Genomic DNA, 18,232 nt, shown 5'->3' with positions numbered 1-18,232 from the left:
TCTGGAACGTATTATTCAACCCGGAGCCAATTGCCTTAAAAAAGTGTGCTATACCCGCAGTGTTGGAAATGTTACAAAATGTGGTGCACTAACTCCCAAAATGCTGTGTGGTGCAAAGTCTTCCTGTGCCCTGGGCACCCCCAACTTTTTTTGCTGACTGGTACTGGAGGTAAATGACTGACTGACCCTGGGCACTGCCTGACCAGACCCAGGGCAAGTGCAATGCTGAAAACACACTTAGAATACAGTAAAAAAACACCTACATACGCTAGGGTACACTATGAGTTAGGGTACCCCTATGATTGGCATGACCTGCTCAATAAGGCCCCAGTACATAATAGGGCAGGGGGATTGAATCTACCTTTAAGTGCCTAGTATATAATAGGGCATGACAGTTTAAAGGCTAGCATCCTTTCTGCACTTGCATGAGTGCACTGCTAAAGTCTGAGGTCAGTTTAAAAGCAGTCCTGTGTTACAGGACTGCTTTTACAAAGCAAATTGTGACCAAACTCGACTTTGGTGTTTGAGGCACCTACAAATTATTAAACTACAATGTTTGGACATACCATGTACCCGTAGGGTCTCCTTTAGGTGTCCCAGGGGTGGGGGGGGGATTCAGGTGCTTAAGAGGAGGATCCTTATAAATGATTTTTATATGCCTTGAGGTTAGTGAAATTGCACATTTCACTCCCCACATTGTAGTCAAGTGCTTCCCAAAATCGACTTTTGTGCTAGGAGCATTGTGAAGTGAGGATCTGCAATATTTTTGCATATTCAGAAGCCCTAAAGTCTCCCCTAGGTGTTACAGAGGTGGGGAATCCTGTAGCTATAGGGCCCTTATAAAATCTGCTTTATAAGTCCTGGTGTTGGAGGAATTGCCCTGTTAATTCTCCCCATTGCAGATCCCCAGCCACATAGGTTAACATGGCAAGAATAATTCCCGCTAGGAGAATCATAAAAATACAATTCAAGGACTTTCTAGAACAGTATTGATACATGCAACGATATGGTATTGTTGAATTCCTCCTACAATATACAGACAAGAGCTAAAAGACTTTTTTGTGTCTGCAAGCCAAAATTCAGCCCTCTAATGCTCTGATCTGTTTGGCCAGAGTTAAATGGATTAGCCAGGCCGCTTTGATAAGGTGATAAGTAGCCTGGGGGGATCAGGGAGCCATACTGGGTTCAGCTACATTGGAATGCTATGGCAGGAGGAGGTGTCGTAAAACATCTTTTTCAAAGAGAGGCGGGGGAAGACAGAGTAAGTCAGGTCAGGTTACAGCCCTACCCTCTGAACCCAGCCATATTGCAGGCTTAAGACAGGCATTTCCAGATGCAAAAGAGAAGGGAGCATATGTAAATGAGCCATCCTGTGGGCTGGTTTAGTTAGCTAGTCTCTCTCTGCTGCAAAATCAGCCATGATGAATTTTAGAGAAATGGTGCTCTCTGGGAGAATATAGTGCCACACTTTGGAGGATATGGTCATACCCTGGGGTGTTGCCCTGCACCTCATTGGACAGGAGTGCCCCCATGGTTGACCCAGAGACCTTGGAATAAGTATTGAAGAGGGGTAGAGCCTCTCAGATCTGCTGCTTGAATCTCAAGGAAGAAGAAGGGTCCCTGCTGAGAAGTTTGATTTGCACCAACCAGGCCCTGCACTCTTGAGACTGCGCTTGCTGCACAATCTGAATTGCACCATAAGTTGCTTCAAAAGGTCTAAGAAGCGGACTCCCTACAAGCTACAGTTTAACAGAGCTCACATGGAACATCAACATCAAGGATCCTCGGCCTGGAGTACTACCAGTGGATTTGGAAGGGTTTTGTCTAAGTGGATTATGGGAACTGAAGTCCTAAACTTTCAAGTACCATCTAAGAGCTTCCAGACTATTGGAGGAAGTTTTGGACATGTTGGGGGACTTCAGGAAGAAGTTCTAGAAGTTTGGAGAACTTTGGGAAAAAACGACATAAGTAGACTGACTCGACCTGACCAGCCAAGCAGGTGACCCTCAACCGTGAGCCGTCCTGCCCTTCAAGTTCGTTCAGCTGAAAAGCTCCAGAGGTCCAACTTCCAGAGATTGGCTGGGACCCAAGTTGGCTAACCCTCACCAAAGCTGGCCTGGTAAAGAGCATTGATGGACCCTTGAAGGAAAAGCTCCGTAAAACTTTCCAAGTCTGAACGTAGGAGAGGTGACCGAGACCAACCGCAAGAGTCAAGTCGCCCACTTTCAACTGTGCCCCAGCCTGAATCTCTGGTTCATTCCAGTGGAAAGCTCCGGAGGTCTGACCCCTCACCGAATCCGGACTTGGCTGAGAACTTCAAGAGACCACGGGAAGCAAAGCTCCAGAAAAGTTTCTAAGTCACAAGGTAAAAACTTTGACCTAGACCTACAGTGAGGGGTAGCCACGCAGGGCTCCATACCGGTCAGCCTGAAACTTTGACTTTGTCCTGGTCTAAGCACGACCAGATGTCCCAATAGGTGCCATAGGGTTCTATTTGCTATATAGTTCTAAATATTTGAAAATTCATTTCTCTGGTTCCCTACATTGTTTTTTTTTCATTTTGGTGTCATTTTAAAAATAAAAATATTTTCTATGTTTATAAATTGGTATTGAATTTTTATTGTGTGTTGCGTCTTAATTATTTACTGCATTGGTGTTTTTAAATCCTTAACATACTTGTCTTTGAAGTTAAGCCTGCCTGCTGACAGGAAAGCTACCAAGGGGCGAGCATGGGAATAATTTTCTAAGACCTATTTTAAGCCCTAGACTGTGTTAGTGGCCTTATTGCCAGTGGCAGATATACATTTGCCACTACTAATAACCCACTTTCCAACAGTGTGGGAGATTGGTGAGAAGTAGCGACTGTATCTTAGAGGAAGACCTTGCAACTTGAAGGTCAAACGAGTCCTATGCAGGTGTTTCGGCCACTTCCTTCTGAAACAATAAGGTTTTCAGTCTGCTTAAAGCATCAAAGTTCACATTTGAATTCTGTATTGAAGGCCAAATTGTCTCACCCCTAACTGTACGGGCGGTGGACACAGTGTTAGTGCACAACAGGTCAAGATACCAGAAACTGTCACCCGTTATGGTATTCACAGTCTCATCCAACAGCAAACTTGACTATTCAACGTCAAAAAATCAGTTTTGAGAGCAATGGGAATGCCAGAGGAATCATAAAGCTGGGGAACTTTTGACAAGTTTGCCTTGGACGCACTACATTCTCCATGGAGAGTAACTTTCCTGCAAACTAAAGAATGGTCTACAGTATTCTTGCTTTCAGTGCTGCTAAGACAAACCTCAGTCACACCATTCCTACAATGATAAGTGAAAGCTACGACCCATGACTCACGTACACAACTTTCTCCTAGCGCTTCGTATCTGCCTACTTGATGGTTTTGCAAACAGTATTCGTAGTGAAATGTTGAAATTGACAGTGAAATAAATATGTTGATTATCCATTCTGCACTTGGCACTCCTGCAACAGTAAATAGTCATTTTTCTAACTTTTTCATATGTAAGATAGTGTATGTTGCATCTTTCTTAGCCATAATAGTCTGTTCTTTGGTCAGCTTGTATAAAAAAAAGCGACTGGCATTCAGGGGATTCCATGGGACGCAACCAGTTTTTAGTGTTTGTAGAGTCCAACTTAGTAGCATAATGGCCTTAAGCTGTGATTTCCCATTTTGCAAAGAGGACATGTCACTCTGTATGATGTCGATAGCAGATGACACAATGTTACCCAGAGAATATATCCTAAAGGATAAGGTGGTCATACCATTGTCTACTACTGCTAGAGCCCTTTCCAAATTTTCTCTGTCACTCTCATATAATCTCTCAGCAGCTTCCTGCTGTGAAACTTATCACACTTCATTGTTAATTGCATACAGGAAGAGCTTTTAACGTGGCTTTCGAGGACCTAACAAAAAATCCTGTATAGCCCTGGCATCAGACAGAAGAGACAGGTGCAAGCAAGCAAGTAACTTTATTTTGGTTTATTGAACATTAAAAGTGCATAATACAAGTATTAAAACAAAGAAACATATTCCAGCTGTGATAACCCTGACAAACCTCAGTAAAAGTTGTGGAAAATGGACGAGAAAAGGGTCTGTTATGCCGTTTGAAAAGTTTAAGCTGGTTACAAATTATTGTAGCCGGGTGCTGTTTCACCTCAGACAGCGTTGAATGTTTTAGCAAGTCTAGGCACAACTTTCTAACGCTGTGTGTTGTGACCAATCCTGTGTGTTCTGTCTATATGTAATGTGGTTTTGGCCTGTTTACCCTAAACCCCTTTGTGTTGTCAAGAAAACGTGCCTGACATTTGTCAGTATCTAACAGCCACACTAACCATCCCCCTTGATTGGAACCTGAAGAATTATATTTTCCATTTCGAGGCATGTTGTCTAATGTGTCCTCTGTGTAGTTTGTGAATCATTGCCAATTCTGAAAATGGTGCAAATGTGGGGATGTTTGGTTTATTGAGATCCTTTTTCTTAGCCAAGCTAAGACAGAACAAATCTCTAGTTCCACATATAGATTTTAAATCAACATTGTCTTTCCAAATTTCAAACCCTTGTATGGACAACCGGGAAAGAAAAGATGCAGAAAAATCAATGTAGTATCAGTAAGCATAGTTTTCTTACCTTGTGAAGGTGTGAATTTATAATAATATGACTATGGGTCAGCTGGATTGTGACCTGAAACATAAGAAAAACGTCTGTGCAAATGGTTTTGAGCTACCCTGTTGTAGTGTAGAGCAGTGTTCTTATTGTGTAATTTAATACTGCACATGGATTACTTGCTTTATGTAAATAATGGTGACCATAATGGTGAAACAGAATATTTCATCATATTTAGATGTACCATAATACATGTTTTCAGTATTAAAAACTGTGTAATACTCTAGATAAACAAGCATTTCATGCACTGTGTTAATGTACCAACCATCAGAGATAGTACCGGGAGTAATAATATTGTTTAAAGAAATGTGAAATACATAAGGTATTTGTAGAGTTTTTAGTTAGCTCAAATATATCATAGGACACCTTAACACACACAATTCCATTAGGAACTGGAACAGCTGAAATGTTCACCAGGAAACATCTCTTCACACTTTGTGTGATCAAGAATGGGGCTTCAAAACCTTGTTTACCAGTTCAACAGCAGAGCATTCTGGGAGATAGTGACTGTCCAGAAGCATGAAAAAGACAGTCAGAAAACCAATCCAGATGAAGAAGAAAAGTAATGAAATTGTAAACCAAATGTACTTCCATGGAGGAATAAAGTATGTCTTTTAGAGCCAAAAGTATAATTCACATGGTCCCATTGGTGGAGGTGGATCTGGGTCTGACGAATCCGAAGAGAAGTCATCAAAGTTGATGAAATAGCCATGGCTGTTGGCACATAGTTGGGAGACTCGTGGAGCTATGTAGAACTCGTAAATGACTAATGAGGGTACGTTCTAGTAGACACCACCATTGTGTGTTTGCAGAATTGAAATATGTGTTTTCGTACATGATGATTGTATGGTATTTGTTGATGTACCAGGAAGAAGTAATACTTTAGTGTTAGCTGTCCTCAGCAGGGGAGAGAAAGCTTCTTCATCAATCAAAACTTCTAACAGTACGTCTGGGTAGTAAGAGGAGACAGGATTACCCAGGAGACCTTTTGTCCTACTGTATAGAATCGGCCACAAGATATGGTTTGATGAGATCAATAGACAAAAGTCTCATGTTGCTGCCAGCAAGGAGTGGTAAAAGTACAGTTCTCATACCTTGAACAGCCAGAACAGGTACAGGTGCTCTATAGGACGGCCCAAATTCCTTCTTGGCAAATAAATTCTCCTGGACCGGATCATCAATCTTTGGTTCCAACCAGGAGTTGCTTGTGCTTCCTTCACTTTAACAGTGGCAGAACATTCTTGCTGGATGTTTCTCTGAGCATCTCAGAAGTCATTCAGTTCCTGTAAGACATCCAACCATTCACTGGTATCAAACGGCATTTCTGCCGCCACTGTACTGGGGCTGGCAAGGTCTGGAACCCACATCTTAACCCTGAACTGGATCTCATAACGAGTTCGACCACCCGGGGATTTTCTAGGCAGATTATTGAGGGTTCTCTAGACCCGAACCTAGTACCCTAGCTGTTAAAGATGGCTTTAAGTCTTGGTTCTTCCTCTCCACTACCTCGTTTCCCTCAGGATGATAGTGGGAGCAGTACTGTACAGTTACACCCAATTTTCCTATGGCGTCTCTGTAAACCTTAGATGCAAACGCCTAATCCTGGTCTGAATGATATGTGGCTACATCATATGTCCTGATGAAGACTTGCAAGTCTTTTATTACAGTTCGAGCGTCAGCTGATCGCTGTAGCCAGACCCATTGGATTCGAGAGCAGGAATCCACTGCTACCATGATGTACTTTTAAGACCTGTCAGAATGTAAGTTTCTGCAGTGGTCCAAATAAACATTAGCCAGAAGCTTGTCAGAGATCATTATTTGAGGTGTCTGTGGAGGGCGGGCCATGGTGGAAACTTTAATCTGCTGACAGATATCCCATTTAAGGACAAAGCTCTTTGTATGTTTTCATAGACCGGGACACCGATAGCATTGCTGCAATAATGAAATTGTAGCCACCACCCCTGCGTGAGCAGATGCTAGGCCCTCATGTTCTGCTAGGCCAGACGATACCGTCAACACTAGCATCCTCCTTGACCGCTTGCGTCACATAGGAATTTCAGGGAAGGCCATAATATGGCTTCAATCTTTTTTAGAGGAACGTTCCTTCGAGGTAGTCGAGAACGACGCCCGCTCAAAAATTTGGCCCCTTGAGCAAGGTGTACCACAGGGCTCGTCTCTGAGCCCTACCCTATTCAATGTATACCTTCAACCTCTGGCGGATATCGTGCGTTCGTTCGGCCTAGATATAGTAACCTATGCCGACGACACACAACTTGTGGTATCCATGAACCAGCTGAACACCTCTTCCCCTAATCTTATGAATTGTCTGGCAGCAATAAGTCACTGGATGACCCTCTCACACCTAAAGCTCAACGGTGAGAAGACGGAGCTTATGCTTCTGGGTAACTCACCAACCCCGAGCTTCGCGCTAGAGTGGCCCCCTAATATGGGGACCCCACCCCAACCCAAAACCCAAATAAAGAGCTTAGGCATGTGGTTGGACTCAAAGTTGGATTTTAAGCAACAAGCCACCACTCTATCTGCCACCTGTTTTGGCCTAATGCGCATGCTCAGGAAGGTGTTGCCTCTTCTTCCCTTCCAGGCACGAAGGATTATGGTGCAGGCCATTATCCTGTCCCGTCTGGACTACGGAAACTCATTGTACTTAGGAGCCCCTAGTTCCACCACCAGAAGACTGCAGATTACCCAGAATGCAGCGGCTCGCCTTCTTCTCAACCTGGGCCGGCGAGACTCAGGCACAGCCGCACTCAGGAAACTGCATTGGCTGCCCATCAAAGCCAGAGTCGTGTTTAAATCTATGTGCATTATGCACAAAGCCATGTGGAAAACTGGCCCAGCCATGGTTTGCTCCTTTGCAAACCCTTACCTCCCTAAACGTAGCTTGAGATCCAGCTCAGCCTTCCTGGCTACCGTTAATAGAACTAAACGGGCAAGATGGGGAGGACGCTCCTTCTCTTGGAATGCCGCCAAGGCATGGAACTCCTTGCCTGACACCCTCCGGGGCGAGCCTAATTTATTGAAGTTCCGTAAGGAACTGAAAACGCTCCTCTTCACCTAATCTGGCTCTGTGATCTCCCCTGACTCAAACAATATAGCGCTACGAGGCCTCCGGGTAGAATGCGCTTAACAAAACCCCATTAATAATAATAATAATAAATAGGATAAATCCCAGCCTGTGAACTGAATCAGGTATTACTCTATCCCTCACTCCAGGAATATGAACAAATTTAATATTTTGTACACTTAACAGGTAGTAGTATTTAGTTGAAAAACCTTTCAGCAAGAGAGTGTCATCGAACACAACATTGACAGCCGTCATGATATCTCCATCTATCCTCGTACTAGAATGAGTCATTTGAACAACAGCAGTTTGCATTGTTGCTTTTGCCTCTTCATCAGCCATTGAATTCCATGCAACATGTATTCCTACACGCTGATTACTCACGTGAATCACAATGTCTACAACATCTTTTTGCGCAGTGAACTTTAGCATTCGTACAGAATGTTCAAAGCTGTGATAATGTGCCAATGAAGATGTGCAAATGTAAGCAAAGCTTATTTCATGGAACATTACCCGTACAAGCATGCCAGCAAAAGTGTGTCAAGTTTAAACATGAGCATGTAAATGGTGGTGTTCATGCCCAAGCCTAATCTGACCACACGATGGAGGATGGACAGTCAAGCGACTGGCCTTGCTGCTCCATTGCTCGCCAAAGCCAACCTGCTCTACTCAGCCTGTCCTAACTGTTAAGCCATGGCACCTTGCCTGTCATACACTGCACACTTACCACCTCATTATCCCCTTGGTACTGCAGGTCCCTAAGAGGTCCACCTGTGGCCACATAATCCGGTGTAGGGACTATTCAAGCTCCTGCTACTCTCCGAGGATCCTCAAGCAAGGCAGCAGTAATTGCCCCATCCACTGCTTGGTTGAGCACGTACCTACTCTGTGCGTTAGCAGTGGAGTAGTGATGTTGACAGACCAGCAGAAAGACAGTGGGTAGGAGAATCTGGTGGCTGCAGAACGGACACGGCCAGCAGCACAATCCACGTACTACTAGGACACCCAATGCTCCACACTCTGCAGCTCCTCAAAGGCACAAGCAAGGCATGTGCCTGCACACCACGCCAACAGTGTCAACATCTCCGCCGTTAACTCACCCCAATACTGCCAAATTCTTGCCCTGACACTCTTGTTCTATCAGCACCATACATTCTCCAATTACTGAAAGTTGTTTTTGGCCAAAGCTATAATGCAGTGTTTCGTAGGGAGGGCTGCATGTGATGGAGATTCTTGGAAATCTGACTACACATTTGCATGCTATGCTAACTCTCTGATTCTCATTCTATGCTTCCTCTCATTCATACTCACATTCAAAAGCGTTCTAATTCCATGCTATACACACTCATCTCTTTTGCCTTCCGACCATAGACACTCTCTGACCCTATGCACCTCCCTGATCACATGCACCTTCTGATCCCACGCATACTTGTGTGCCTTGCTCCCCCACACTCTTATTAAGTGTACACTCTCATGCAGCACATACTCTCATTTCATGCACACTCTCAAACCTAGGTGTATCATTATGCATAGCAGAATCACTTGCTAATGCTCACTCTCATCCCATGCTTATTACTATTCACAATATCTTTCCCCAGTCTCCTGGATGCACTCCCTAAAATCTCTGGATTCAGGGGCATACATATTGTCAACTGCTATACATCACCACACAAACTCTCTGTGCAAGCTAACCCCAGTCTATGCACATCGCAGAGACATTCAACACATTATTATCTCACATACCTTCATAGACTAAATATACTAGCATCCAATGCTGAGCAGCCTGCAACAAGACATCCCTTTTCACCATTTTGGCTCATAGCTCCCCATCTACACTTCAAAGTTATCACCGAAACTAGGTTTGACCCTAAAGAATCTGCCATTTCGCAGCCCTTTACATTGACCATGCCACCTCCTCCACACAACAAGAAATACCTGCAAAGGTGAAGGAGTGGTTCTCCTCAACAAATCACTAAGACTGTCCCTCTCTTGACATCTATCACTCCATCACCCTCGTTTGTGGAATCCCATTTACAACAATACCTGCATGGTTCAAGGCCAGTATCCTCACATTCTACAGTCTGGACTGTGTGGCTGTCATTAAATCGTTAGTATTCACCACTTAACTTATCATTCTTGGACATTTTAATCTGCACCTAAACAGGTGATCCATTCCTCTGCTCTCAATCATGCCCACTGACTGTTAACAAGGTGACAAAATCTCCTTCCCCCATTTATCTCTCTCCCTCTCAGAAAGCCCATCGAATTATGTAAAACAGGTAGTCAGTGGGCAGCATCAGGGTATGCTCTCTCCAACACACACACAAAGGTCAGGTATAATGAGAAGAGCTGATTTACAGTTGTTCAACAGGAGAGGCGAAAGGGTACCGAGCCATCAGATGCTTTGTTTGACCCTCTGTAACATCAATGGAAGTGACATCACCAGAAGAGACAGCAGCACGCCAAAAGACTCATGCAAATAGGGGTTACCATGTTACTTGTATGCAAATAGAGGTTACCAAGGTACCTATTTAGTGTATCGCAGTAATAATTGGAGGGCTTGAAGGCGTTGGACTCCTACCACAGAAGTCTTTATTTTGGCCCCTCCTCCACAAAAACCTTTATTGTTTTGGCTTCAGCAAGGGAGGGACAAATAAAGGTGTTGTTTTCAAATGACAGCACCTTACTGAGGGTGCCAATTATCTATGATGATTACAATTCTTTGTTACATTTTAACAGCTTTATCTCTTTTTACCTTCATTGGACTCTCTTATTATGGGATGTCTGGGGCAGAGGGGGTGCTTAGGGCGTGGGGATGGAGGTGCAGGGAGGATACAGCATCCTTAGGGCTGTGCTATTTCACTATATTTATATTTGTGGTGAGCAGTGCTATTTTGCAGCTACACAAATCAATTATTTTTTTGCCAATGTAGCGTAAAATACAGATATTGATTTGTACTAAAGCGAAACGGTTCAGAACACTGCTAAAAGAATGAGTGGAACATTTAATGCAAATTAATTCCTCGAGTAGCAGAGAGATACCAGCATGCCAATGGAAGACTGAGGCATGTTACTTGTCTCCCTGTACCCAAGTGGGCCATGCCACTGCAGTCATACAGCTGTTCCTTAGCCCCCTACACCATGGCTGTGTCCTGTATCTTTGCCCACGGAGATCGTGCCACTGTGAACCTAAAATTATGCCAAATGCACTGAGCCGGTGCAAGGTCCGGAAGTTGTTCCTGAGCGGACAGTGCAGCTACAAAAACTGCGTGAACTTGGGCAGACTCAGCTGCTGTATCATCACAGTGAGGGACATTTTGGGATGAGACAAGTTGCTAAGTGCACAAACTCTGGAGAGAGGGGATAGCACTGCACATGGGCCTGATATCTGCACCTTCACCTACATATTCAAACCTGGAAATTGAGGAGAGACTAGGGGGAAGCGGGGAGGAAAGATTACTACTTCCAGGAAACAGTGGCCCTCCACCTATGAATTAACAGTACCTGCATATTTCAGTGTGTAGTATTACATTTTATAAGTGTATTAAAGTCCTTTCTTTTATGAAAGACAAGCAATGGGTTGGGGAATCTATCCTTGTGCAGGTAGGTGATTGTTGTGATCTGAGTTTGAAACGCCCCAACACTACCTACTTGAGAAGACTGTGACTGCTCGCAATTACTACCACTGAGAGACAAGTGCTGAAGGAGTTGTACTTGGCCCAATTTGCAGAGCCATAGTAGCATGAACCGCAGGGCATTGGAGGCAATTTACCCCAGGCCCCCAGGCCAATACCTAGTAGCCCCTGCCTGCCCCAATGTTTCAGTGAATGGGGTCCGGCGGTGGTGTATTGGAGTGCGCTGGGCATGTTGCCTTACATGGAGAGAAGTGCATGATAGGTCATTACTGAGGAGCATTGTGAGAAGCCCTGTCAGCCCCGGCCGGTCCACTGTGGCTGAGGGGCTCACACCCCCATCTTTTGCCCCTCACAGACTGTGTCTGTCAGGCTGAGCAAAGGTCAGACTCACATATACTGTTCGTTCATTTTCAGGTCAGGCAGCCAGCAGCCAGACATGAGCTAAATGATCAGTCTCCTGGCTGCCTGAGCTGAACTTTGCTGGGCTGAGGAAGTCACAGCTGCTGTGGGTGTGCCCTCCTCAGCCCAGGAAAGGTCCCTGAGGCCCTCCCCTCAGTGATGAGGGGATTGCCTCACCCCTGGGTTCTTCAGTTTTAAGCCCTGAAGCACCCAGGTTCGAGTATGAATAAATGACACTTCATCACAGAGTGGGATGGGGTCAGCAGTCTCACTGAACCCATCCCACTTTGTGTTGATGTTGGAACTGCTGCCTTCTCTCATTGGTTTACCTTAGGTCAGCCAATGAGGGAAGGTAGAAGTCCCAAGCCTCCTGGGACCTCTGAGGCAGAGCTGCAGGTAAGTGTGTGTATGTTTTTTTTATAAATTAATGTTTGGTGAGTGCGTGCGTGCATGTATGTATGACTGTTTGGTAATTAGTGTTGTGAATGGATGTGTTTGTGTGTGTGTGTGTGTGTGCATGCATGTGAATTCATGGCTGTGATTGTGTATGTGTACATGTGCGTCTGTGCCCCGTTTGCCCATCCCTCCTAAACTCACCAGCCGCCCAGTGGTGGGGACTCACATGCACATGCACTCATACACATACACACTCACAGCCATGAATTCACATCCACACACACACACAAATGCATCCATTCACAACACTCATTACCAAACGTTCATACATACATGCACACACCAAACATTAATTTTAAAAGAGCACACACACTTACCTGCAGCTCTGCAACGGAGGTCCCCGGAGGCTTGGGACTGCTGCCTTCCCTCCTTTGCTGACCTAAGATCCCAACATTGTCACAGAGTGGGATGGATTTAGAGTCACTGGATCAGTTTTTGCCCATGATCAATAGCATTCTGAAATTTAATTTTCCTGTAGGGTCGTGTCGTTAAGGAATGGTACGGATGTTAGTCAGAATGTGCATATCTGGAACGAAAACCCTGCATTTTACACTTGGATAGATAGTTCAGTAAGCCCTCAGACAGTCATGAGATTAACTTCTGTTTCTTTATATTTCAGGGGAAATGGCACCGTTAATGTTGAGCACAGTATTGGGTGTAGAACCACAATAGACAATGCCGACATGCAGGGCGGCACATCACGTCTCATGGACTACTGTTGGCAGTATGGGGAAATACTGTAAGCCCAGTTAACAACGAACTGGGGGTGGCCTCTGCAGCTTGGTCACCTTGCATGCCCCTGTCTTGGTAATTCATGGAATTAATATATCAAGTTTACATGAGCACCCCCTGAGCTGTCCAACGACTTTTTTACATCATCATCATCAAAAGAAGAGAACTGTAGAGTATTATAGCATCACCACTTGGAATCATGATCCTCAAGAGTATCGGTTGTTTAATGTTTAATATTTAATGATGCGCAGTTGTTCTGTGGACTCATTCTACCATTTGTTCAGGCTAAGGCAACTGCTCGATGGCTGCAGATAACTCGATGGGAGTTGCTCAAGTGCATCAATACTACAAAGGATGGATTTAATGCCTTAAAGTGATGCGTGGCATGAGAATGGTGATAATTCAGCACCGTTATGTACTTGGCTTATTACAGCCATGCAAGGAGGGGTATGTGCCAAGATAGGAACTGCTTGCTGTACTTCTATCCTAGCAAACGATACAGACAATGGAACTTTGTAAGAGGCTATACAGACTTTACACAATCTACAGAAGAAAATGGTAGATAAAGGAGGTGCTCCAGATATTTGGTTCAGTGGGTGGTTGTCATTACTGTCATCCTGGATGTTGGGATTGTTGAGAGCCTTGTTTGCAACTATTGTGGCTCTGCTAACATTTTATTGTGTTATACGATCAGTCCTTGCATGTTGTAAAATGATAGGTACAAAGACAGGAGGGATGTTCCCAGTTAGGACACCAACACAAGTAGTAGATTCTCAGGGCAACATATATCACTTAGTGCCAAATGTAGACCAAGGTTTAGAGCCAGTAGTTGAAATATCAACTAGTTGGGGGAATGTTATGGGAAATGTGAAATGTAAAAACGCGGCGCAACAGCAAACATCATTAGAGAGCGTCACTCAGCCATATGTGGTGAAAGATCAGTGCAGGCCAAAAAGCTCATGCTGATGAGGCAGAGGTGAAGAGTTTACTTCAGAACAGAGTGCATGACCTTTAAGGTAATAGTTAAAGGAAAACTTGTGTTTAGCAAGCATAAAAGAATTTATGACCTTTGCACACAGGCCTGCCGGCACATATTATATGTTTTCAAATTGATTGGAAACTGATTAAACAATAGGAGCAGGAGATCGAATTTGCCAAAAACACACAGAGGCACACATAAGAGGCCTTAGAGGCATAATGATAAAGCACACACACAGACAAATATGCATTCAACCCAAATACACATACATTCGAAAGTAGAATATTTAGTTTGTTAAGCATTGTTAGACCTGCAGTAAAGGATGTGTAGTGAATTAGGTTACAGTTTAGGGTCATAGGGGCAACATGGTGGTTTTTCCATAACTAATGTTTAGCTATGTGGTGATTCATTGTTTGATGTTTTATAATACAGTATTGTTTAACTCTGTATAAAAGTAGCTGCCTGTGAAGCAGCAGATTGAGACCAGCTGTTTACTGGTGTGGCCACTCTCCCTGTCGTGACAGAAAAGAGCTGTTTTTCCAATACCAAAAGGAGTCTGTATTTTTCTTTATTCTTAGGTTACCCTGCAACACGCACTGTCACCATGCCAGTGAAATCCGCTCTGCCCTACTTCTGGCCATGTCATGAAGAGCTCTACCCTACCCTAGATCTCACCCTAAAGAACAGCTATGTTTACATCTGGATATGCCATACAGTGCTCTGCCGTGCCCTTGATCCCACCCTAAGCTTACTTCTGACCATTCCATGAAGAGCTTTGACATATCCTGCATCCCACCCTAAAGAACAGATATGTCTTACATCTGCTCATGCCTTAAATATCTCTACCACAACCTGGATCCCACCCTAAAGAGCTATACCTTACTTCTGGCCATTGCATGCAGTGCTCTACTTGAACATGGAGCCCACACTAAAGAGGTATGCCTTACTTCTGGCCATTCCACGAAGAGCTCTGACATATCCTGGATCCTACTCTAAAGAAGAGCTATGTCTTATGTCTGCCCATGCCATATATACCTCTGCCATACCCTGGATCCCACCCTAAACAGCTATACCTTACTTCAGCCATTCCAGGCAGTGCTCTGCCGTAATCTAGATCACACCCTAAAGAGGTATGCCATATTTCTGGTCATTCCATGAAGAGCTCTGACATATCCTGGATCCCGCTTAAAGAAGAGCTATATCTTACTTGTGGCCATTCCACGAAGAGCTCTGTCATACCCTGGATCCTACCCTAAAGAGCTATGCGTTACTTCTAGCTATGAAGAGCTCTGCCAGACCCTGGATCTCATCTTAAAGAAGAGCTATGCCTTACTCTGATCTGCGATGAAGAGCTTTGGAAAACTCAACGCTCTGTCATGGAAAAGTTGCACCATACCATGGACCCTGCTGTGATTATGAACTCTGTCATGCTTCTGGTACTGCCAGGACAACATTTTCCCTGCTAAGAAGCACTCAGTCATACCCAGGCCTTGTCACATAGCAGAAGGGCCCTGGTATGGTGCCCTCTGCCATTCTTTGATCCCAGACATAAACACAGAGTTCTAGTGCTGTTCCCAGAAGGGAAAGCTCTAGCACCTGCCAAAAACACACAACTTGTGCTCCCTGCCACGATCACAAAACGATCGCAACCTACCGTGAACACACAACTTCATCGTCCTGTCGTGCACACAACTCTATATTGCCCTGCCATGAACACAAAGCTATATATATAACCGTGGCATGTGGACACATAGCTCTAGCTGGCAGTCTTGAAAAGCAGGCTGCAGCTTCCTACCATGCACACCCAAGTGACACACCCTGCCTCGAAAACAAGACTGTAGCACCCTGACACTGACACACAGTTCTCGCTCCTTGCACGAGCACGTCTCTAGCCCATTGGCACAAATGCAATCTTATGTTATTGGTGCTGATAAAGCTCAGAACACCTCAAAGGGGTTTCCACTTGCTGATGAGCTGGGACTGAAATATGTGAGGTCAACCGATTGTGATGGTGGATTAGAGCCATGTCTTGAGAGTCTTTCAGAACTCGTCTGTCTATGCCTGCCCATGCTCAGAACTGTAGCTTGTACTTGGAAACCTCTGCCTTGAAGCCACACTCTGTGTTAAGGTGAAAGAACCTTCAGAGCACTTGCCAAAGACCTAAAGAGGAGGCCTTGCTTGCCCTGGAGCTGGAACAATTTTCAGAGTTGGTGTGCTGCCATTAATGTTACATAACTAGTCATATAGATTGTGAAAAATCCAAGCATTACAAAAACAAAAAAAAGAAAAAGTGTGGCAAATAAGTCATGTCCATTCAGCAGGAGAGTGGTAAAGGTGAGGTATGTGGCTGGTGCCACATTTTGGAGCACACTGCTGCAAATGTATTACTAAAGCATGGTGTGGGAGTTCACTGTCATTTACAGTCATTTAGAGACATGCCCATTTTCTATTAAAACAGCCACCAAATTTGCACAGACATGAAGTCATACTAATAAAACTATAGATGTCACAAACAATAATATGTGGAAATAAAAGTGACTTGATTTGTTTTCCTCCTTTTAAAATCTTCGTTTCCATCACTCTTCTGGATTACCGAAAACATTTACTTAATTTGTGCTGTCCTAACTGCTGATATATTTTTAAATATTTGTGTGGTTCATTTACAAGTATACAAATGTTATGTTGTTATGTTATGCAGATTAGTAGAGCGCACACAGGAGGGTATCCTGGCACTGAGGAGTTGTGAGTGTAGCCACGCCTAAGGCCTAATGGGACTACTCAAAAAGCCAGGTTTTCACTTCTTGCCGTATTCAATAAGTGAGGAAGAGGCTTTTCTGTGTAGTAGCAGGTCCTTCTATGCTTTAGGAATGATGTAGGAGAAGGCTCGTCTGCCAGATCTGGTTTTCTGTATGCATGCGATTTGTTCACGTAGGAAGCCAGATGAACGGAGGTGTCTGGAAAGTTTGTAATAAAAGAATTGTGCTGGGGCTTGAAGATTTAAATGTTACTTCTTTGGAATGATTCCAATCAATCGCATTAGTTTGTGCAAAGCGTATTTATTGGCACATCAAGTCTGGAAAGTTTGTGAAGGCAGATTGTTGAGGTATGCAAGGCCAGTGTTATGTAGTGCCTTCAAAGTGTGGGTGAGGAATTTGAATTCTGCTTGCTTGTGAATGGGGAGCCAGTGGAGCTCCTTCAAGTGTATTGTTTTATGAGTGCGGCGTCGGAGGTTGACAGTTATTTTGGCCACCAAATTTTGTATAGTTTGCAGCTTTCTGGAGAGTTTTTTGTTAATAGTGACATATAGAGTGTTCCCGTAGGGCTCCCCGAGATTTACATGTCACCTGATTGTATTAAAAAGGAGGATGTGAGCTGGACAAAGACTAGTTTTTTAAACATGTTAGCATTCCAAAGTGAGGAGCAGGAGCTAAAGAAACCTATTGTAAAGGCTAATTATGTGTTACTAACTACCCCCTCACTTGAGCCGTATTTAAAAATTGTAATTAGACCTTTTCATCGCCAGCTCCTGATTAGATTTTGATTCAATTTAATTCATTTAACTTTAGGTTTTTTTCCTATTTGGGGTAAACCTGAAAACTCTAATCCATGTCATTGTAATAACTTTTCAAACCAGGACACTTTGCATGTTATTATGTTTTGTGAGTTCTACTCTAACATTCTGATTTTTTTTATTACTATTATTAAGAGAGGCGGGTTTTCTACAAGTTAGGCCTGCTCTCACCTATCTACAGATGTTAGGTAGCACCCGCGACATTTTTTGTGTAGCTAGTTTTTTGGTGGCTGCTGTCCGGAGCAAAACTAAAAGATTAGCCATCCCTAATATTAATAATCCTGTCTGATTTTATTAACTATTAATATGAAATGATGGGTATTTATTGTATATTGATTGTTATTGTTGATTTTATATATAAGAAATGTTTGTATTCTTGTCTTTTATGATTTTAAATAATCGAATAAAGTATTTTGACTGCCTGACTGACTGACTGAGTGTTCTTGTAGACCTGCTTGCTTGTGACCAGCGCTTGTGTGACATTTTCCAGATCCTCATCGGGAGACATTTGAAGATCTTCCTCAGCATCATCAAAGTGTGGAAGAATGAGGCATTGATGGCATGTACTTGGACGGTCATATTGAGTTTGCTGTGAGTGATGATCCCAAGGTTCTTGGCGTGGGTGGTGAGGGTTGGTGTTGGTCCTAGCTCTGTTGGCCACCAGGTGGCGTCTGGCTGTAATCTGCTCTCACCAAACATTAT

At 43.9% G+C, this 18,232-nt stretch overlaps 1 long non-coding RNA gene across 1 annotated transcript in view; it reads left to right on the top strand.

Annotated features, from left to right (window-relative positions):
• Nucleotides 1-17,952, top strand: part of LOC144754455 (uncharacterized) — a 53,098-nt gene extending 35,146 nt beyond the window's left edge. Inside the window, exon 2 of the long non-coding RNA XR_013594726.1 lies at nucleotides 12,868-17,952. This is a non-coding gene — a long non-coding RNA (uncharacterized LOC144754455). The remainder of the gene's footprint in view (nucleotides 1-12,867) is intronic.
• The last annotated feature ends 280 nt before the right edge of the window (nucleotides 17,953-18,232 follow it).

Source organism: Lissotriton helveticus, chromosome 5_1, assembly GCF_964261635.1.
Source record: "Lissotriton helveticus chromosome 5_1, aLisHel1.1, whole genome shotgun sequence".
Classification (NCBI taxonomy): Eukaryota; Metazoa; Chordata; class Amphibia; order Caudata; family Salamandridae; genus Lissotriton; species Lissotriton helveticus.
This window is presented reverse-complemented; position numbering and strand designations above follow the sequence as displayed.